Genomic DNA, 23,158 nt, shown 5'->3' with positions numbered 1-23,158 from the left:
CTTTCAATTAGAGCCTCTATCAGGAATTCCAGCCACATTTAAGGTGGTAATGTTCCTTGACTCCAATGTAGCAGACACAGCAGGGGGAGAGAGGCTGAGTTAATGACTCCTAAGAGGGTCCCACTTGCATTTTCAGGCCTTGGCTTCATCTCCCCTAGGATCTGCCTGCAACCCCTGCCTGGCCCCACTCTTATCTTCTGTCTCTCTCTGCCCTGTACATTCAAACAAACGCTAGCATTACAATGAAAACAGGTCATTGAATTTTATCCACATCCTAAGACACGCAACCCCAGACACACGTTGTAATATCCCCCTACTTCCTAAGACCCTTCTGCCCCAAGAAAGGCCCATAGATAGGGAGATTTGGAAATGTGATTTGCATGTAATATAAAAATCGAAGATGTCAACAGTAATTGTCCCGATTTAGCAATAGTCTATTCTTTAATCAATTTTCCCAATAAGGCACCCTAGCCAATATGCTGCATTGAGGAAAATTTTAAATATGGTAGTAAATATCCGTAATCAATTCAATTAGGAAGAGTAAAAAGGAGGCTGTCTTTCCGTCTTACCGAAAATCTCTTGCCCTGGAGAGCTGACTCATGAGAGCTTCCTTGAAGGCCAGGAAGAAACTAAACCAACCCATTGTGAGCTAACTGATCTCCCACCTTCATTTAGCCCTATGAACAAATAGGACTCCGTTTCCTTTCTCCTACCTCTTTGTCTTTTCCCAATTACTTTAGCAAATAATTTACACATCTAACATGCACTAGATAAAAATACATGTGTTTGAATATTTGTGTCATCTTGGAGTCTAGTAATTTCTGAAAAAAACGGGGGAGGGGGGACAAAATAATAGTTCTCTGACACCTTCTAAGATTCCATAAAGAATTTTCACAACCAAAAATTAAGTTTGTCACCAAAGAGCCCCTCTGCAGCCACAGGTCCCACCTGAGCTGTAAAGTGATCAGGGTTCAATCAGGATGAATGATTGGACTCCTGTAAGGCAGCATGAACCTGTCATTTTAAGTTGGTAAGAAACTGTGTAGTATTTTTAAGTCTAATTACCTTGGGGGCAAGCAAGATGACTCAGAGTAAAGACGCTGCTAAAAAGGTAAGAGTAAAGGCCAGCGAGGGTCTGGGACCCAATCCTGGAACCCAAATGGCAGAAGGAGAGACCAACTCCCCCAAGTCCTCCTTCTCATCTCTACACATGAGCTGTGGCATGTGTACACACACACACACACACACACACACACACACACACACACACACAGGGCTATGTGATTTTTGCCCGCAGACAGCAGTGAAGGAAGAGCCAGGTGTTGGAGTTCTAAAGACCTGCACGGGGGCTCAGCTCTGTACAGGCAAACTGGGTCTTCTGCGGCTTAATTGGTGTCTCTGGGCAGATATCTAAAACAGGTTGTGAGAATATGAGAATGTGGGCACATGGCTTTGTGTATTAGCTGCTCAGTAAGAGGCATCTTTCAAAAAAGAAAAAAAAAGTCATACTTCTATAGTGGTTTTAGTAAGAAATACCTTGTGTAGTCTCATGCATTTGAACTCTTAATCCCCAGTGTGTCTGGCTGGCCTAACTTCAATTGTCAATGGGACACAGTCCAGAGTTATATGAGGAAATAACAATTGGGGGACTGTTCAGAGCATGAAAATGTGATCCTTCAACTTCCTGTGGCCATGCTTTCCCTACCCTGACAGACTCCCCTCCTGGAACCGAGGTCAAAAGAAACCCAGCTCCCACCTAATCTTCTTTCGATTGTGATGTTTTGTCACAGTGAGAGAAAAGTAACTGATACAAATTACATCATAGATTTGTATCACTAAAGCTGGTTAGCTGGAAGCCTTGTGTGGCACAGCTTTAGACTACCTTCCTTCTCTTGAAGGTCTACTATATTCTTCTAGTCTAATAATTTTTCCATCAGAACCTCCTTATTTAAACAAAGAGATGTCCATAGTTGTGAATCAAGTCTAATTCATTGGCATACCCAAATTGCAAGAAGCGACCAGTGTTGAGTCATAGTAAGCAGCGCAGCATGTGTGAACTGCTGAGCTGGAGAGGCAGGCTGAGCCACGAATCTCTCAGCCCTGCCATAGTACCTCCTCCTCTTTCTCTCACAGACACAATGGGGGTTTCTCTAGAGCCTTTATTATCTAACAAAAGCTTCTTTGTAAAAATTATTTAACCCCTATGTTGGATATTTTTCTTGACTTTGAGACCATATACCTGACAGACGGAAATTCAAGTGGGAAAGGGTTTATTTAAGGTCACAGGTCAAAGGTTTCAGTCCATCGTGGCGATGAAGGCGCGGTGGACTTCATGTCATCAGGAATACATGGCTGGAAGTCGTCACACCTCAGTAACAGACAGGAAAGACAAAGGGTGGGACTAGAAGCTAGGCTGTATTATAACACTCAAATTCCCACCTCGAAGGACCTGTGTCCACTAGCTTGCCTTCATGTCCAGATGGTGCCACACCCTCCTCAAGTAGCACCATTAGCTGGGTACCAATTATTCAAACATATGAGCCTATGAGAAACATTTTACATTCCAACTGCCACAAACCATACCTTCTTCATTCTTGTTTTCTTTTAATTATTTAGTCAAATAGTAAGGGAAAATTATCCAATGGGGGAGAGGAAAATGACATATCAGAGTTGTAGTCTGTGTCTCCATGGACTGCCCCCAAGAAATTATATGAGAAACTTATCTACATATTCTAACCACACAGTTCACAGAACAATCCTTCCTCCCATGCTTTAATAGCCTAAAACCATCTAACTCCCAGAAGTGCAACATGGTAGTTACGCATCCTGTAGTGCAACATGCTATTCAGACACTGTAAGCTCATTGAGTCTGCCATTTATGTGCTTTTGAAAATGAGTAAGTGCAGGCGACTTTTCTTCTCTTTGTGGTCAGTTCATTGCAGAGACACTTTAGAGGCCAAAGGACAAGCATCCCATCTGCCCTGAATTTGGCACATGCAGCCACTTAACTGATGGATGTTTGTCACATTGAACTAATTAGCGATGCATTTCAGCTCCAGTTACAATGGCCACTCATGGGAGAAGCTTGGTAACGGTTGGACCATCTGGGAGATCTTTCAACAGTGTACTCACTATATGGCATAGTTGGTTGGCTAAAGACAACACTTACACAGATCACAGAGAGGAAGATGGATATGACCGCAAAAGAACTGATATAGACTGGAAAATAAACATAATGGATGACCTGTTGGACATATCAAGTTTAAAGTCAAGTGGAACTCAGAGTGGGATTGGGCTTAAAGGAAATGGGACAGAGGTCGCAGAGTTCACAGTGAGTAAGAGGGTAAGGCTGATCACTATGCTCCATACTGGTAGAAGCAAAGAAAGGATTTGGGGCAAACGGTCAGTTATAATGTTGACCTTCACCATTATTCCTTTAATGATACTAACAACAGTATAACTACTGTTTCAAAATTATTATAAAAAATCAGCTGCAGATGAAATTCCACCAATACTATCAATAATTCATTATATACAGGAGACTGAGATGTTTGTTTCATTTTACTTAGTTTTTAAAGGAAGTTTAGCTTTTCTCAAAGTCCACATATATCCCAACTTATTGATGGTATCTTTAAAATTTAAAATTACTTAAAGATTTCCACATTTTTCTGTTAAAAAATAATATTCCTCTTGAATTGACATAAAAGTTACACAGTCCAGAGGGTGATTCTCCCAAGATGCAGTGGGAAAGAATTACGACCCAAACATTTTTCTGCTACTATGTTCTATCACAATTTTCCAAACCCTAAACTGTACTACCTGAAATCATAAAAGAATATTTTATTTGAAAATACAAGTATGTAAGGTTTACTGTGGTTTATAGGAGATAAGGTACCAGTAAAATGATATCTGTCTATGATCAACTATAAAAAATACAAATTTAACAGTGCCTTAAAAATTCTAAGAAAAAAAAAAAAACAGTAGTCCCACATGGCTTACAGAGGTTTTATTTTAACTGTCATGAATAATTTATTGAGCTATTAAATGAAGTCATTCATAAGTTAGTGGTTGAGAATAAAGTTATTAAACAGCAGGGAACATGCCTATTCTATACTCACCATGTAAAATTATGAAGAAAGCATTTATTTATTCTAAAAGTTTTCAACAGGATACATTAGAGAGAGAGCAGTGCAGGGGAGTGACCTAGCTCCTTTGCCAGTGTCTATGAACCAAGTGTACGGGAAAACTTTCCTCTGTTTGTCTTTTCTGCTCCCAGCCAATGAAGAAGCACTTTTCACAGATGCCTAGTAACATGTTTCCCCCAAGGTTCTGAGTAATGAGATTGTCTGGGCAAAGAAAATAGAATATCATGCTCTATCGAGAATTAACCAAGTGTCCCAAAACACTGCCAATCCCACAGCTTCTGACTCCCACAGGAAGCAGGAACTCAGCAGAAGCCAGGACATCTATAATCAATCATGCCTCCACCTACCAGCAGAGACAGTCTAAGCACAAAGGCTTCAGATCACTAGGAAAACAACCACATGACCTCTGCTCTCGTGGGATATTACTGACAGTAAGTCACTTCAGCACCTCCAGCCTTGGGGAAGGCACTGGTCAAGACACCTCCTCAGACTCTTCTTTCAACATAGCTCAGGGAAAAAAAAGTTGCCTCACTCCCTTGAACATTATACCTGGTCTCTTGAAGCTCCTACAGCATCATTAATGTTTTTTTTTATAACAAGGAAATTCTAAAAACTCTTAGAAAAGAGTAGTATGTGTGTGTGTGTGTGTGTGTGTGTGCGTGTGAGTGTGTGTATGTGCATGTGAGAGTGTGTGTGTGTGTGTACCTGTGAATGTGTGTGTGTGCACCTGTGAGTGTGAGTGTGTGAGTGTATGCACATGTGAGTGTGTGTGTGCACCTGTGTGAGTATGTGAGTGTGTGTGAGTGTGTGTGTGTGTGTGTGTGTGTGTGAGTGTGTGTGTATGTGACATACAGACTGAGCAGGGTATATTTATATATTTGGGCATGTGTATATATATACATATATATATAATAACAATTAATGATGAATGAGGATGCCATCAGTTTGAAAGAGAGCAAGAAGTATATGGTAGGGTTTGGAGGGAGGAAAGAAGAAGGGAGAGATGGTGTAATTATCTCAAAAGTGAAAGCAATTAAGAAGTACACAACCCAAAGAATTCCACTGGTGATGAAGGGACACAGGATCAAGTACAGAGTTGGCTAACACAGGTCGCTCAAGACACCTTTGCATCTGGATCTACGACACTCCAAGTCTCCACAGTCATGGCATTTTGGTCAACCAGCCTGGCAAATCTCCAACATGAGAGTGGATTTTCCAGGCAACTTTGGGTTACAGAGCCCAAGTTTACCTTAAGCCTGGGCTGGATCTCAGGGTTCTTGAACGGGTCCTGGCACAGGCTGTTGTGTAGACAAGAATGCAAAACTACATCACCAATACACAATCAAATGTATATATTTATGTGCAAACATATAGACATGTATACTAACTGTACATATATAGACATTCACCTCCAGATTACCCATGCACATTTGTACATGGAGAAATATATATATATATATATGTATATATGCACAGATATATGTGTGCATGTAAATATGCATTGACATGAAAATAAACTGTTCTATATACTGAAACATCAAGAACTCACATCTCTGTATACATGTGTTTTGTATGTTACATATATATATATAAACAATACATGAACAGATACAAGTAAGACAAAGCTTCTAATAATAAGATTAAACCAAAAAGAAAAAAATGTTTACATACAAATCTGCATACTTTTCTCTCAGATGGGTATTGCTTGGTCTGGGACAAAGAAGGAACCAACATGGAAACCATATGTTGTATGGCACAAAAATACTTCAAAAGAAATGGGCCTAAAGATTGACTACTTGAGGTCTAGAGAGACGGCTCAGCAGTTAAGATCTCTGGTTATCGGGGTTGGGGATTTAGCTCAGTGGTAGAGCACTTGCCTAGCAAGCGCAAGGCCCTGGGTTCGGTCCCCAGCTCCGAAAAAAAGAAAAAAAAAAAAAAAAAAAAAAGAAAGATCTCTGGTTATCCTGCAGAAAACCCGGACTTAGTTCCCAGCGTCAACAATGTGGCTCACGACCAGCAGTAACTTCAGCTCTGGGGGAATCCAGTGCCCTCTTCTGGTCTCTGTGGGCACCAGGAAAGCACCCAAGTGGATGAACGGATGAATGAGTGAATGAATGAATGAGTGAATGAGTGAATGAATGAGTGAATGAGTGAATGAATGAGTGAATGAGTGAATGAGTGAATGAATGAGTGAATGAGTGAATGAGTGAATGAATGAATGAGTGAAGGAGTGAGTGAATGAATAAGTGAATGAATGAATAAGTGAATGAATGAATAAGTGGGTGAATGAGTGAATGAGTGAATGAATGAATGAGTGAATGAGTGAGTGAGTGAATGAGTGAGTGAGTGAGTGAATGAGTGAATGAGTGAGTGAATGAATAAAATAAATAAATAAATAAATTTAAAAGATTGACCAGCCTTGAATGAATCAAGCAAAAAAAATCATAATTATTAAAACAAACTTTGCAACACGATGAAGGTATAATTAATATGCCTTTGTGTCAAGGGAAAACACAGAATGCACCTGTTAAGGTATATAGGAGCTGAGATCGCTTTCATTTCACCCACACGTTAGGGAGTCTTGACTGAGGTGTACATATATCCCATCAGACTCCATTTCCCTTCCTCAAACAAATCTCTCAGGAGAAATATCACTAAGCGTGCAAACCCTTCAGCAGTTTGCAAGCATCCGAACATGGTTCTGGCTGTCTAATAATGAAACACAGACAATAGCCTTTGAAACAGCGTTTAGCATTGGAGTCTGTGGGAGAATTTCTAACAAAAATCTCTACTGTTTCTAACTATTCTGAAAAAGGGAACCGGAGTCAGCTGACATGCTGGAGCAGGGGGTGCGCGATCTCTGCGATAAAGGGGCTTTATGATGTCGGCGCGAAAGCGAGGTTGCCAAACCCACATTCAGAGTGATCAAGCGTTTTGGAAAGGGTGCTGGGCAAATATGGGTATTAGCAAACGCAGCTCCTTCCTTCAGATCGGCGAAACACATCTCTTTACTTTAGAAACACAGATCTGATTGTACTTCAAAGTCTTTCTGCGGGAGACCTCCGACTTGAAAGGAAAATCAAGCCGTTCCGGCACAGAGAGAAAGAGATTTTCAAATGAGATTTGAAAAGGGCCAGGAGGCAAAAAGCACAGTTCTGAGGTGAGAAAACAACTAGAGGGTAGTCGCTCCTGACTCTACTCCTGATACTATCCGTGATTGCGGATTTTGGAAGGTGCCAGCTACAGTCTCTAACCTCCAGAGCAGCAAGCACTCTCTTGTCTAGCTACACAGTAAACCAGGAGAGAAAGAGGGGCAGCAGGCAAACGGAATGTCTGTCACGTGACTACGAGTGGCAGTGCAGGGAGCTCCTACAGAGCAAAAGGGAGAAACCACAGGGGCCCTTCCCTGGCTGACAAAGTCCAGAACATGTTAGCTTGACATTCCGGAAACATCCCCATCCCCCTTCCTCCCCATCCTTAGCAGGCAGGTATTTGGAGCCCGGATATGCAGCCGCTGCCCAGATGTAATGAAATGCAATTAAGAATTTATCGTTCTCTGCCAATTATAAGAGCAATCTTCAGAAGAAGCCGTCTAACTTGCAAGGCCCCTACTCTACCACATCCACTTTAACTAATGCTTTCTAAATGACTTGAGTGGAAAATTAAGAATGCAAAACCTTCACTTAAGGATGCATTAGGAACAAAGTGTTTTTGCAGTAAAACTTTCATTAAGGAAGTCATATACACACACACACGCGTTTAAAAATATGCGTCGATTTCTCCAGAATACTGTGAGGAAGTAAAGCCATCAGTCTGAGCTACACCTGGGGACCAGGATGCACTTAGAGGTCTAAAGAATACATTTAGGGTTTACGAAATCGTCGTTATCCCACATTGAGGTCCAATGTAACCACCCTCCAGCCCCCATACCAGGTCCGATATCTGTTTTCAATTTTGTCTTAATGTTTTTGTGGAGAAGAGACACTCACTTCCTTTGACATTATAACCACATTGGGAGATTGGAAAATAAAAAAATAATACATAAAACATAGAAGTCCTCAAGACCGACACTTTTTAGACTTTCCTGTGTAGCTGGGTTATCAGAATCTTGGGAGGAAATGCAACTCAGGCTCAATACGTACTTGGGGAAGGAGCCTGTGTGACTTTCTCAGTGTTCAGGATTATGCTTCCCAGAGAGGGGATCCAGAAAGCTCTTCGCCTGTCTTCTGTGAGCTCACAGAACAATGGCCTGAAGCATGTCAGGGAGCCACAGTCCTGGGCTGTATTTGGTGAAATTGCACTCTGGGAAATGATCACTATGTTAACCGTAATAGTAATTGGAGTCACCACAAGTTTACCACAGACGTGAAACGTTTGCCAAGTCCCCCACCCCTGTGTCTAGCTCTCTCCACTTCTGTGCACTTCTGAACCAACAGCTCCTCAGGCTCCCTCCCTCCTTCCAGAGCTTCTAGAAGGAGTGTAGATGTTGACATATACCTCTCAGTGAATCCAGGGAGCTCTCTGAGAAGGCTAGGCCAGTCCTCTTGACTTCACAGCAGACCCATGGTCTGAATGTACATGTGTTCATTCAAAGAAGGAAACATATATTTTTTATTTTTATTTTTTAATTATTTTAGCAGAAATAAAAAGCCCACTCTGGAGAACCATGTCAGGAAGTCGCTGCTCAGGAAAGACTTTCTTCTACTTCATATTTTCATTTTGCTTTTGTTGTGGTCACCGTCCCCGTACACATGATTGGTTATGGAGCAAAATTGGAAGCAAAGTAATGGGGCCACCATTTGAGATCTGGGCCAGACCAGGCATGTGATTAGAACTCACAGAAACAGATGCTTTAATTTTGTGAGGAAATTGACCTGCCGAAGAAGTATATTAAGTTATATACTTGGGGTAGTTAAAATGTAGAGCTATGGAAATGTTGAATAACTAGGCCTTTTTCATGAAAAATCTGAAGTGACCTGGGAAGGCAGGGTAGAGAGGAGTGGATGTGAGTGACTATATGACCATTCACGCAGGCTGTGAGAGGAAAAGGAAGGAAGCGTTAGGTGGAACCTGTCTCACTCCCAAAGGGAGGAGCTGGCCCACAGGTAAACTCTACTCAAGGCTAAACAGCACTGGGCATGATGCTGTGCATGGCAGTGTGTTGGCTTTTTTGCTATCTGCAGATCAAGGAAAGGAAGGCAACCCAAGGATTGCTGGCACTGACACATTTGCATAACGGCATCAGGAAACCATACACCTGTTGGCTACCAGATAGAATCTCATCAACATCAAAAGAAGAAGGGAAATCAGAGAAAACTGTTTACTCTGCCTGGGGAATATTTAGCAGTAGTTAGAGACATATCGAAAGAGTTCCCATAGATACTCAGAGTTAAGAATTTTTAACAAACACTCAGGTATGCATCATGCACAAACTCTTCTGTGTGGTAACATGATCTTGTATACAGGTATTTATTAAGTGTCCTCGGAGGTAATCTCGGCAGGAGCTTGAGTGTGGAAGCAAGCATCCTTCCTCTCTCACCCTTCAACAGTCCACAAAGCCCAAGCCCATTGATGATGTCAATTATCCTAGCTTCTTTTCTGTTGCTCTGGTGACCTCCTCAGACAAAAAGCACCTTAGAGGATCGAGGTTACTAACTGACAACTTCAGATCATCACTGAGGGGATACGGAGGCTGTGGACTTGGCCTCTTAGGCTCAGCTAGCCTTCTTCACCCTTAAGCAGTTAAGAGGCCAAGCCCATCCCACATGCAGGGTCTTCCTGCATAAATTAACAATCAAGACCATCCCACACAGGACAGCCTGATCTAGACACTTTGAATTGAGGCCGTCTTCCTAAGTAATCCTAGATTGATGTAAGTTGACACGTAAAATTAACTGCTATCTCACTCTGTCTTCGCATCTTCCTATGTATGTGATTTATTTACCGTGTGCAGTCTCTCCTGCCTCTCTACCCAGGATGGCTGCAGAGGCTTTCAAACTTTATTCCATTTCATCCATCCGCACTGGTTTTGCTTGCCTGGGGTGATCGGAGGCTGCTCTCCAGCTATTCTTGTCCCTGTCTCTCATACTATAAATCCAGTGACCAGACACCACCATCTCCCTTCAGCAACTCTGCCTAGAGACATAGATTAAGCACATTAATCAATTACTCAGTGTGCGCCTTAGCTAACCCTACTGACTATCCATCAAAATGTCGTCCCTAAGAGATCATCCAGTGTCAGCCCCTTGCTTAAATCCTTTCAGAGGCTTGATGCTATTGCTCTCGTGATAAAAGAAATAGAATCTGTACTTCTTGTTGATGTAACTGATCTGTCAGCTATATTTTATTTTGCACTTACCATTCATTGTGCAAACTCTTAATAGCAACTCCAGTTATCCAGCCCAACATATGGTTTCTGACTCAGCTCACAACTCTTCCCCATTATTGTGTATACATGTGCATACCTACCCACACGTGCAACAGATGGAAATAACCTATGCTACATTTATCTAGGGCCTGTATTGTCTGCCATAGGCCTTAGTGCCTGGCAAATATTCAATTAATAGTTGCCAAGTTGCTTTAATTGAGTATCAGCAGTCACGAATCTATTCCTCTTCAGATGCCCCTGACATCACCTCCAATGTGCTGGTGTGGAGAGAGTTGACTAGAGAGGGCGCAGAGTGGATTTTGAATATCCATTCTGTGACACTTATATTAAAAATCTGTCAGGGAAGGGAATGAGGAACTTATTAGCTGCATTTTCTCCTCCGTGACTTTAAGTGATATCCTTGTCAAGGAAGAACATGCAGAGAATTCCTTAGGACAAAATTATGAGGAAGACTCAGCCATTAGCAAGAAGCTAATTTTGCTTTTAAATACTTGGTTAACTTTTGAGTTCTCTTTGTTATGTTTTTATTGATCTTTCGCAGTAGACTTTCAAAGACAAACAGAAGGTGAGATGCTATAAAGGAACATTCTCGATGGTCCGTTATGCTGAGTCATGTATGCACATAAACACACAAGCACACACATAAATGCCAAGAGAAAGAGAGAGACAGAGACAGAGTTGTAAAACATCCCTGTGAGTCATGGTGTTTTTGTGCATCTCGAATCTCATCATGGGCATCCCAACACAGCACATGACTGAACCCACACTCCACTTGTGCTTAAAATCCTCCGGTAACCCCGACCAATCCCTAAGCATAATACCCTATGTCACCTTCCTCATCATTCCTCTGCCTCATACACCAGCCACCATGTCTCCTCATACCCTATACTACATTCCCAGGGTGCAAAGATAATTTCGACCTCTTTCCACTGCCCTTCTTTCTCCACATGCACCGGGTCTTAAAGCATCGTGTTTGGTCATTCAAAATGGTATTCCAATATCATCCACCCTATAAAAGTGTATCACTGTAAATATATCTTACTTTCAGTGGCAAGCAATGTTTTTCTTCCTTATTCACTGGGGGATTCCATCCTTAAGGACTTAGGTGCCCCGGTCATGTGATCCCAGGGGCTATACTCTTAAAAGCATAGGCTGAGCCCTGGTCCTAGACCCGCCTCTTCAGGCTCCTTTAGTTAGTGTGCCAATTTCAGAAGATTCAAAGGACATTGATCTCAGGGGGAGAGGGGCTCAGGGGGGGCGACTGGCAATGAGATCCAGAAGTCAAAGAGAGGCCCTTGGGGTGACCAGGCTGGTTTCACAGGGCGCCATAAAGTCAAGATCTGGGGCTCTCTATATTTCATTCCTCTGAGATTGGACTGGTCCTACATCCTGGGCCTGTGCAGGTCAGTAGACTAAAGGACATAGCCTTAGAGATTGGCAGATTTAAAGAGATCCAGCAGAGTGCTTCACCCATGGTGGCACAGCATGGCGTGATGAGAATGGAACGGGCTTTAGAAAGAGGCTGGCTCTGGAACTTTCTAACTCTACCTTTGGGTAAGCTATTTGAATCCTCTGAGAGTTGCCCATCGCTAAATGGAGAAGGCAGCATGGAGCTGGCAGAGCTTGTGTGAGAGCAAGAGACACACAGAAAGCCCACTGAGCAGGATCTAAGACAAGCTGGTCTCCAGAATGCTAGGTTATAGCCTCTACGGAATGGGGGTGTTGTCTGAGAGAATCCAGGTTTAAAATATCAGTTTGTGCCTGGGAAGAGGGCCTAACCAGTAAATTGATTACCTTGCATGCCTGAGGATCCAGGTTCAGTCCTGAGGAAATTCTAGTCAGGATGGCATATGCTTGTAACCCCAGCACTGGAGAGCCAGAAACAAGTGGGCCATCCTTGGACTCACTGACCAGGAAACTGAATCTACTTGGCAAGCTCTGAGCCAGTGAAAGACTGGTTCCTAAGAACAAGGCAAGTGCAACTGATGTGCAGCATCTGATGCCTGAGATCAACTCTGGTCTACCTACACACACACTCTCACACAGACGTGCAGAAGCAGACATACAAATACACACATGAACAACCATGCACAGACACACACAAGGGCACAAACATACATACACACAATGAACAAGCATTCATGAAAGTATGTGTATGCATGCACTCATGGGCAGAAGCAGGCACACAAACACACACATATGAACAAGCATGCACATGCATGTGTGTGCACACACATGCACAGTCAATTATTAGTCCCTACAATCAACCTACTGAACAAGGCACCTTAACACACCCCCTAGGTGATTTTTAAATAAGAATGGTCGCCTGAGACTCTGAAGTAGGGTGGAAAGCATAAAGAAAGTGTGAGGTGAAGGGGAGGATAAAGGCAGGCAGGAGAGACAGGAGGACACCAGTGGTTCTCAGGACAATGACAGAAAAACCTAACGGCAGCAGGTATGAATAAGAACAAAATAAGGGCAAGAAGTACAATAAGAACAAAGCAGTCAGACACAGAATTGGCGACTAGACACCGTCAGCCAGGTTGGCTTATGCGCTTTGGTCAATGATGTCTCTGGTGATTGCAGTCACACTGTGCGGTACGTGCTGTCGGTATCCACACAGGTCAGACGGTGAAACCGAGCATGACCGAGGTCACACGACATTACTGTGACGCTGGGGCAAGTCTTCGGAGGCCCCGCTTGATGCCATGCGACTGTCTGCTCAAGTATCTTAGTCAAGGTCAACGGTGCCTTTGGCGTGCCTACTGTGTGCCAGTTTGATTGCTTCTATTCAGAATCTATCGCACAGTAGGTATTTAATCAGTATCTAATGAGGTTTCTGAGGTCATCTCTAGGAGACAAAAATTATGGCTCATGTACTTCAAAGAACTTGGAAGACTCCAGTCCAGAGCCTAGGGAAAGTTCAAAGCTCCTTATACCTTGTGACTCATCAGAGGCTTAATAAACAAAAAGGTGGCACCAAAACCATTATAAACTCTGAGTGAACCCCCTGACTGTGGTGGTTCAGTCTTGTCCCTCAGCCTGTGCAGCAGGTGAGTTAGCCATAAGCCAGGGGCGTCTTGGACACTTGTGACACTTACTGTCTGTCGATGGACTCCATGTGGATTCATTTTCAAAGACTGTTCTTTGAGGAAGATATCAATGACTTATTTAAATGTCCTTTCCATACATCTAATATTTCCTTGAATTTATAGAAATTTCAAAAGCGGAAAAAGGCACACTTGACTGAGAAAATGCAGAACAGTGGCTTTTAACATGAAATTTGGTCATGACATGAATGTTATTAAATACTAGTAGTGCGCACTCACAAGGAGGGCGCACAGGTTATGGGAACTGGGAAGCCTTGTCTCCAGGGAGTCACCACGCTGCCGTTTCCGTTACTGAGAACTCACATTTATGGAGCCCACATTCAGGCTTGGGATGGCTATTTGGGTTCTACAAAGGCTGTAGTATACAGTCATAGTCAGGGAGGATACTGGAATTCAAAGTGGTTAACTGACTTACTCCATGCCTCATAGTAGGGAGGTCATATCCAATGCATTAAGTTTCGTCTCAAAGCCAAGTTTTCAGTCATTGTTCCACACTGCCTCTGGTAAGGTCTCATGAATGCAGGGAGGTTGGAGGTCGCAACACATGACCAGTGAATGAGAAATACTGTGCCAGAGGAGCTGCAAATTCAGAATAAACAAGCAAGGGTTAAACCTTGGGGCTAAAATCTAGAAGGTCTGCTGTGATAGGTAGCTTCAGACAAGACCCTAGGACCAGTGCTTCCTGGTATTCATCCTGTGTAAGGTTCCAGGCACGACAGCCCAATTTAATTGTCAGCTTGAAACAAGCTAGAGTCACCTGGGAAGAGAGTTTCAATGGGGACTCACAGGGATTGGATTGGTTTGTGGGCACAGTGTGAGTGGATTCCTTAATTGGGCTGAGGAGAAAAAACTCGCCCTGAGCATGAGCAGCATGTTTCCTGGCTCATACTTGAACTCTAAGAGGGGAGAGGATGGGCTCTGCACCAGGGGCTGCCAGCCATCCCTCCTCTGCAGCTCTTGACTGCGCATGTGGCTAGCTGCTTCCTGTCCCTGCTACCTATGACTCCTCTTTGGTGGACCGCAACCTGGGCGGAGCTAAAATAAACCCCTCCTTCCCTAAGTCATTGTGTCAATACGATTGGTCCCAACTGAGAGAAAAACCAAGGCGCCACCGCCAGAGCTGGGAGTGCACTCGATGGCTGCTCTTGTGCTGTGGAACAGGATGGCATGAGAGAGAGCATGTCACTTCTGAGGCAGGTTATGAAGGCAGCGCTGCTCCACTCCAGATTCCACCATTGTCCAACTTGGATGACACTGAAGTCCTTCTAGAAAAAGCTTGTTACAGGGACCATCTGGGACTCGATAACAAGACCTTATTTCAAGAAAAATTATTTAAAAAAAAAAACAAAGAATAAAGGAAGGAGAGGGAGGAGGAAAGGGGAAAGGGAGGGAAGGAGGAAGGGAAGGTGGGAGGGAGGGAGGAAGGGAGGAAGCCGGAACTCCCCACATCTAGAGCAAGATGGCGGATGCTTAGCAAAGAGGTTCCGGAAGCAAAGTTAACACGCCTCAGGGAAGGCATGCCCTGTGGTTTGAAGCAAATGGCGTTGCAGACTTGCGTAAACACTATGGCTCCCTTGTAGAGATGACAGATCCATTTGCCTAGAAGATCTAATCCCTGGGAGAGGCCTAACACTTCTAACCTTCCCCAATCATGTTTCAGCAGCTCAATTTGGGAATCAGTGGGTTACTGGCGGGCATGTGGGAGCCTAGGAAGACGATGCTAGGAGGTGTTCAGGCTCGTGAAGACCTCAGTGTACATCTTTACAGACTGACTGAGAGGTGCTTAGCCAGGTAAACACACACACACACACACACACGCACGCACGCACGCACGCACGCACACACACACACACACACATGCACGCACGCACACACACACACACACAGACAGAGAAACAGAGACAGAGAGAGAAAAGGGGAGGTACCCATGATGAGTACATGCACAAACACACACGAACACACAAAACTAGAATGCGCCCCAGATCAATAACCATGAAAGGCTTTTGAGCAAATATCTTGACAATAGGTACTGTAAAACAAGAGTTTAATTTTAAGAACACAAAGACCAATAAAAAATGATTTGGGAGCTGGGGAGATGGCTCTGTGAGTAAGAGCACTTACTGTATAAGGATGAGGACCTGAGTTCAAATCCCCAGCACCTACATAAAAAAAGCCAGGCATAAGCCTATAACCGAAGCATTGTGGGGAGCAGAGACGAAGCCAGCACTGTGGCCTGGGGACACCAGCCAAGATCTTGCTTCAGTGAGAGATCATGTCTCGAGGGAATAAGGCAGGAAATGCTAGAGCAGATGCCCGTCATCCTCCTATAGACTCCACATGTGTGCGTGCCCACCCCCCTACACACTCACGTGAACCGCATATTATATCACGTGAACATAAAATATTATAAGGAAATGCAACTGTTTTGATAGGAGTTGATTACACCAGTGGACTAAAACAAAATAATCCAACGTAGCGCAGAACAAAGAAAATAAAATGAGACAAACAGCCGTCTCGGAAACAGATTTGACGCCTGAAATGAACAGCATTGACTCTGCCCCCCGCCGAACGTCCTGCAGACTGCATTTATGGGCTGCATTTCTTTATCATGCTTGGCATGCAGCATTAATCTCCTTCAAGTAATTAATTACCATTATATTGCCCTCAAAGTTGTAGGATTTTTCTCATGGGGAGAACCACAGCACACCTAAGAAAGGGATGGTTATTTATCTAGCTGGAAGGTCCAGCTTCCCCTTCACGGTGATTAAAGCTTCATGCAAACACAGTTTTTAGCACAGGGTCCAGACATATATTTTGTGTGTATAATTGGAAGGCTGACACTTACCTGAGCGCTGGTTTTGAAATGAAGCAGATTTTTTAATTAAGTCAAGCCTGAGATTCACTGCTGCCTTGATATAAAACGTTACACTATGAAGAAAGGAGAGAACCACCATCATGGTCCCCTATGGGTTAGGCTTCGCTTGGGTATTTGTCTTAACGTAAGAGAATTAATCTCCAATGCAGACAGAGTCTGTATTCTTAAGATTGAGAAATGTGATTATCTTAAGAACGCATGCATATAATTTCATCTCCCCACCCCCTCCTGTCTCTCCTATGATAGTTTGTCGGCTAAGTACGAGACATAGGGACATACCACTTATCTATGGAGATGTGTGGCATCCTGGACACAGGTGGTGATGATGATGGTGGGTTCTGCAGTCTTCAGTCAACCCAATTAGTTTTCACCCTGCTGTGATGTCCACGTGCTGTGTGCCCACGGACATTCTCAGCTCTGACCACATCAGGTGTCTACAGAAACAAAAATAACCCACGTAGATGAGACTCTGAGAAGAAAGCCCATGTACCAAGGACCCTATTCTTATATCTCAGGTCTCAGCCTCAGTGGAGCATGGCCACCGAGTGTGTAGCTGGTGGTGGCCTTGCTGGGATACTTGTTTGCTCATGGGATCATTTATGGCATCCTTGTCCACAGTCTGGTGTCCGCTATGCTCACGACTGACAAGTCCTCAGTTGCCAAGCATCCCTTGTTTGCACGAAGTAGATCTTGTGTATTGGTTACAGAACATGGGGATGTAGGTCTTACACATATACTTGAACACCACTCATCGGCACTGACATAGGATTTGCCAGAATTTTTCTGGGCTGATGCAGAAACCACTCTTGCACCTGCAGTGGGGAGATGACTTCACTGCCATTAGACATGATGAGAAAACATGGCATTGAGCGGCAGCTTGTCCACCCTTTTAAGTACTGTTTGAGAGGAGAGGCCCCGAGGACACTGACATTCTTTTCATACCTGGTCACATAAGCCATTTTCTTATGTGATGGATTTTGACCATCCATACTGACGCATGCTGCATTACTGTCCTCTTTCCGCGTCTCCCTCTGCCACAAACCCTGCCTTGTCTCGCAGACAATTCGACTTCTATGTCAGTGTGGATACGATATTATCTGCATTTATCATGTCTAGGACTCATAAATAAGCGAAAGCATGCAACGTTTGAATTTTAGACGTTGACTTATTCGCTTAATGTGATGATCACCAGTTGCATCCATTTTCCTGAAAATTACCCAGTTTTGCTCTGCTAGATAGCTGAAATGGTTTCTTTATATATGATGTTATCATGGACATAAATGACATTTTCTTTTTCCAGTCTTCCCCGTTGGACACCCTAGGTTGACTCCATAACTTAGCTGTTGTGAACAGTACTGGAATCATCTCTGTGAAATGCCAGCCTGTGTATTTCGTTATCTTATGTAAGACACCAGCCGGTTTGGTGCCCTCCAAAGGAAGAACAGGGGTCTTACTTCCTCAGCTGTTTACCTATCTCATTGGTGGTGTGACTCTTGGAGAGCGGGCCTGAAAAATGAGGCAGAGTGACTTCTCATGCAATAGTCGACTTTATTCAGAGCATCGGACAATTTGTGCTCCGAGGGTTAAGGAGAGTCACCTGAGTAAAGGGTGTGATCATAAGGACCAGCTTCACGTGGCAGAAACCATGTTTTGTTTTGTTTTTTATAGAGTTGTACAAACAAAATAATAATTACCAGCTGAAATAAATAACCTAAAGTAAGCTCACTCCTCTCTGCTACACCTAGGAGGTACGGGAAAGCACATTCTGAGAACAATTCTATGTCTTTAAAGAAACTGAGGTCACAGGCCTCTTGTCTTATTCTTCGTGGAGTTTTCTCACAAGCCGTCAGAACTCTCCTCAGACAACTCCATTCTTAGGGCTGTGTTCTGACATTGTTCAACTGCCCCAAATGTAAATATGCAGCAAATCCGGGGTCTGGAAAATGCCACCGTATACAGTAGTGGGAACATTTCTTGGGAAGTGCTTAGTAGCCTGTCTCAAGCCGCTACGACAAAATAACTTGGCAAAAGCAAAGAAGAGTTTATACTGACAGGCATATAAAGACACAGTCCCTCATGGTGACAAACGCTTGGTAGCGGGAACATGAGACAGATGGTCACGTTGAATTCACAGTCAGGAAGCAGAGAGCAGTGAATGCTGATACCCAGCTTGCCTTCTCTCTTTGAGTCTGTGGAGACTCTGAGACTCCGAGTCTGCGCAATGCTGCTGCCCACACATATGGAGTGTCCTTCCACCCCAAATAACCTAATCCAGATAATCCCTCACAGACATGCCTAGAGACTTGTCTCTTCAGAGATCCTTCTAGATCCTGTCAAGCTATCAATCAAGGTTACCATCACAGGTGGCCAGGAAGTTTGCCAGCGTCCATGTGATGCCAGCGTCCACGTGATACCAGCATCCACGTGATGCCTTCGCTGGCCCAGGAAACACAAGGGGTGGACGAGGGCGTTGCCAATAGCGGCCAAGGCAAACAACACAGTTTATGTTTTCTTCCCCAGATCTGCTCACAAGGAAGCTTGCGAGAGGTGAGCCCTGGAAAGAGTGGCTGTGAGCTGGACTAAGGTGAATGTGGAAAAGAGATACAACTCACGGTTGCCCTCACGCGTCCTGAAGGAAACTCAGGAGTCAGAAGTTAGATTCAGTCATGTTTCCATCACGAGGCTCAGAAGCTACAAATGTGATAGTAAACGACAAGGGGTGCCATACCAACGTCGCGCAAATGGCTCTTCTACTTGAAAGCTCTCTCCTGTAGGGCTGTTGCTATGCTAACCTCTGGCTTGTATCCTTGAGCTCCATCCTCCTGACATTCCTGAAAGTAATGACCTAGTTGGTATCTCCATCTTGCTGTAAGGCAAGCGTGAGATCTGTAAGTGTGGACGTTGTGGCCAAGGTCTGAAGGGATTCTAAACAGTACAGCAGGTGCGGTTCACGTTGTTCTCGGTCCAAAGCTCATTCTTTTTTTTTTTTTTTTTTTTTTTTTGGTTCTTTTTTTTTTTTTTTTCGGAGCTGGGGACCGAACCCAGGGCCTTACGCTTCCTAGGTAAGCGCTCTACCACTGAGCTAAATCCCCAGCCCCCCAAAGCTCATTCTTAGAGAATCTACCTTATGCTGCCTCCAGGACCGTCTTAGATCAACAGATACATTAATATAATCTACAGCGGTAATCTGAGATCTGATTTCAAACTTAAGTGTGAGCAGAAAGTCTGGTAGATGGAGGGATGAAACCTAACAGGCACATCCCATGAAACTCAAGCACATGAGTTTGTGCAAGTGAGGAATGAAGAGATTGCTACCTTTGAGAGACATCAAAGAAGGCATGAAGGAGCTTGCTTATTTAAGGGATTGTTTATTTAAGGGATTGTTTATTTAAGGGAATGCCTCCAGCTCCGAGATCAGAAAGCAAACCCTTATGCATATTAACCATCACTTCATCATGATTATAGCTACAGCAAGTTCTCTAGAGATGCCTACCTTCAGAGACTTCCCAGTTGCATATCCACACCTACTTTCAAAATAATAGCAGGTCCCCAGGTGCACAGATTTAAAGCAGCACCTGCTGGAGAAATGCGCCCCGAAGTTCAGCCTCCCCATGAAAGGGCAGAGGGAGGTTTATGGGAAATTACATTTCCCTTGAGCGCGGACTCCCTCATCAAGATAAACAAGAATTGCGGTCCCAAACAATAAACGTAATCTGAGGAAATCAAGGTGCTTTCTGAAGCCGTACCTGAGTTGGCTTCTCGGTTTCTTTATGACAGACATGCTAATGTGAGCAGAGACGGGATGTAATTCGCACAAAAGCCAGGCTTTCTTCATAATCGAAGAAGCGCAGGGGTTGCCTCCATTTTATTAGCTGAGGGGTGTGAAGTACAATATCGGAGCAGGCTTTGCTGCGGTTTAGAAATAAAGAGACATGGGGAAAAAAACTGACGGAAAGGAGAAGTGCCTCCGGGTGGCGTTGTGAGTTTCCAGGTCCCCGCTAGGAATCCCGGGTTTTGCGTTTACCTCCTTTCCTTACTCAACTTGTATGCACATGATCAAATACACGTTAAAGAGAAAATAATACAGTTCATGCCAGAAACCATAAAGCACTGCCAGAATATTTGCCATTTTTATACATGAGAATTGCTACGTGTTTTTAGAAGAAAAAAAAAAGCACATACCGCGCAAGGAACCCAACTAGTGAGAGAAAGGGGAAGGGACATGAATCTAGGGCTGTGGTTCTCAGCCTTCTAATGCTTCATCCCATTAATACAGTTCCTCATGTTGTAGTGACCCCCAACCATAAAACTATTTTCACTGGTACTTCATAACTCTGATTTTGCTACTGTTATGAATCAGCATGGATGGAGCCCCTCATCAGCTGATAAACCAGGTTGCAGACTCGAATAATAAACGGAATCTAAAGAGAGCCAGGTGCTTTTCCTTCCCATTTGAAGCGGTACCTTGCAGGCTCTCTGTTACCTCTACAAAAGGGTCATTTGACCCCAGAGTGGTCGTGACCCACAGGTTGAGAATCACGGATCTAGGGGGTGGTACCACTGAGGAAGGCCGAGTGGCAGGGACCAAGAAAGAACAATTAAGGATGAGACGGGGATGAGTTTTAATCTTGGTATAACAGAGTTGCAAAAACAGATGTCTGCTTACCTTCACAGGCCACACGTTATATGGATGGCATGGGAAGCAAAAGGCAGAATAAGAAACCCTTAGACAGGAAAAAACAACCCTCCATACGCCCAAACACATGCTGAATTCCCGAGGTCAAATAGCTCGCATTCCAAAAAAAGCTAACACAGAAATGAAAAGAGTTTATTAAAAGAAAGATTCTGGAACGTAACAACAGCAGCAACAAAAATATTTAACAGGCAGTTGACTGTGAGAAACACGACCCAAACGTCCAGAGGTAGAGAAGAGGCAAAGCTACCATCAGCGAACTATAGAGCCTGCCAAGCATCTGCTAAGTGTGTGCACAGTTTCAGCTATGCTACTATGCTAATGGCAGCCACACTAGGGCAGGGCTCTCCCTAAATCACAGAACAGAGACTAGGACAAAGTCTAGCAAGTCTCTCAAAGCCACAAAGTTCACTTGGTGGTTGACTAGGAGTTTTGCCTCAAGGAGCAAAAAGACAGACACAACAAGAAAATAGCAGCCAGATTCAAATAAGAGGAAGGCAGGCTGGCAATACTGTCATCAGTGATCCCTGCTCTGTTTGACTGACGCTGCAATATTGGAGAGGAAATTGTACAGTGTTCCCAGAAAGCAAAGACAATGAAGAATTTAAGAAGCATGGGGCAAAAGGAGAAAACAAATCCTTCTGATAAAAAAAGTCAGGAAAATTAAGATTCCATACATACATATAATGGAAAGAGCTAACACTAATAATAAAGACAGTTAGGCAAAAGCCCATGCATGTTGATACCATGAAATCTGGTATATAAATTAGACCCCGGGATCCTTGGGGATAGCATGTGTGATTCTCCCAGAAACAAATGGAAGAGGTGAATGGTCACTTCTCTGACAGTTCCGGTTGACTTAGAAGACATTTCCAAAACTTAGTATGTTTTATTACTTACAAAAATATATGGAGCTAGAGAGATGGCTCAGTGGCTAAGACACCCACTGCTCTTATAGAAGAAGATAGTTCAGTTCCCAGCATTTACCTGGTGGCTCATGGACACTTGTGACTCAAGATCTGGGGGAATTTAATAGACTTTTCTGATCTCTGTGGACACTGGAATAACATGATATATATGTGTGTGTATGTGTTTATGTGTATGTGTATGTATATATGTATATATGTATATGTACGTATGTGTATATATATATGTATATATGTATATGTGTATGTACATGCATATGTATATGTGTGTGTATGTATATGTATGTATATGTATAAATGTACATCATGTGTGTATGGGCACACATGCACACCCACCAAGAACCTTTTCAAGAGAAAAATTTCAATTGACTACTGAAGACAAAAAAAAAATCTTGACCTTAAATTAATATATGCAATAATTTCACCTAGAAATAAGTAGAAAATTAAAACACTCGTGCTTTTTGAGTCCAGCAAAAACACTTCTCTAACGAAAAGGCAGAGCTGCATAAGGCTGTAATATTAATGAGGATGGGGGCTGGGAAGTGCATATGGGAAGCCCTAATACCCACAGCCAAGACTTAGACCATGAAGACCGAATCCTAAAGCCAGACAGTCCTATGTGCTTCTTTCCTATAGGAGCAATAATTGAACAAGCTGGAAATCATGTGACTCTGCAAAAATAAAAAGACTAATTAAGCAAATTATGTGTTTATATAGTGCATCATTTTGAATAGAGTAACACAGATTACACCCTTCAGATGGTTAAAGAAAACAGACATAATCCATCATGTGCGGTGTCTTAGAAAAATGTATGTATAGGGTGTCTTAGTTATGGTTGCTATGGCTGTGATGAAACATGATGAAACAGAAGATGGTTTACTTCTCTCACAGTTCCACACGACACGACGGCACAGGGCAGGAACCTGGAGGCGGGAACTGATTGAGGCCATGGAAGGATGCTGCTTACCGACTTGCTCTTCAAGGCTTGCTCAGCCTGTTCTCCACAGCCCAAGGATGGCCC

At 43.5% G+C, this 23,158-nt stretch overlaps 1 long non-coding RNA gene across 3 annotated transcripts; it reads right to left on the bottom strand.

Moving 5' to 3' along the window:
* Positions 1–8,862: 8,862 nt before the first annotated feature.
* On the bottom strand, positions 8,863–19,482 carry LOC108350532 (uncharacterized). Of its 3 annotated transcripts, XR_005502768.2 has the most exons (4): positions 16,798–19,482; positions 16,489–16,571; positions 14,059–14,222; positions 8,863–9,019 (listed from the first exon to the last, which is right to left on the bottom strand). It is a non-coding gene; the product is annotated as an uncharacterized LOC108350532 (long non-coding RNA). The 3 variants fall into 3 exon arrangements; XR_010065526.1 differs by lacking the exon at positions 14,059–14,222; XR_005502767.2 differs by lacking the exon at positions 16,489–16,571.
* Between the last annotated feature and the right edge of the window lie 3,676 nt (positions 19,483–23,158).

The sequence above is a fragment of the Rattus norvegicus genome, chromosome 3, assembly GCF_036323735.1.
Source record: "Rattus norvegicus strain BN/NHsdMcwi chromosome 3, GRCr8, whole genome shotgun sequence".
NCBI classification, from domain to species: domain Eukaryota; kingdom Metazoa; phylum Chordata; class Mammalia; order Rodentia; family Muridae; genus Rattus; species Rattus norvegicus.
This window is presented reverse-complemented; position numbering and strand designations above follow the sequence as displayed.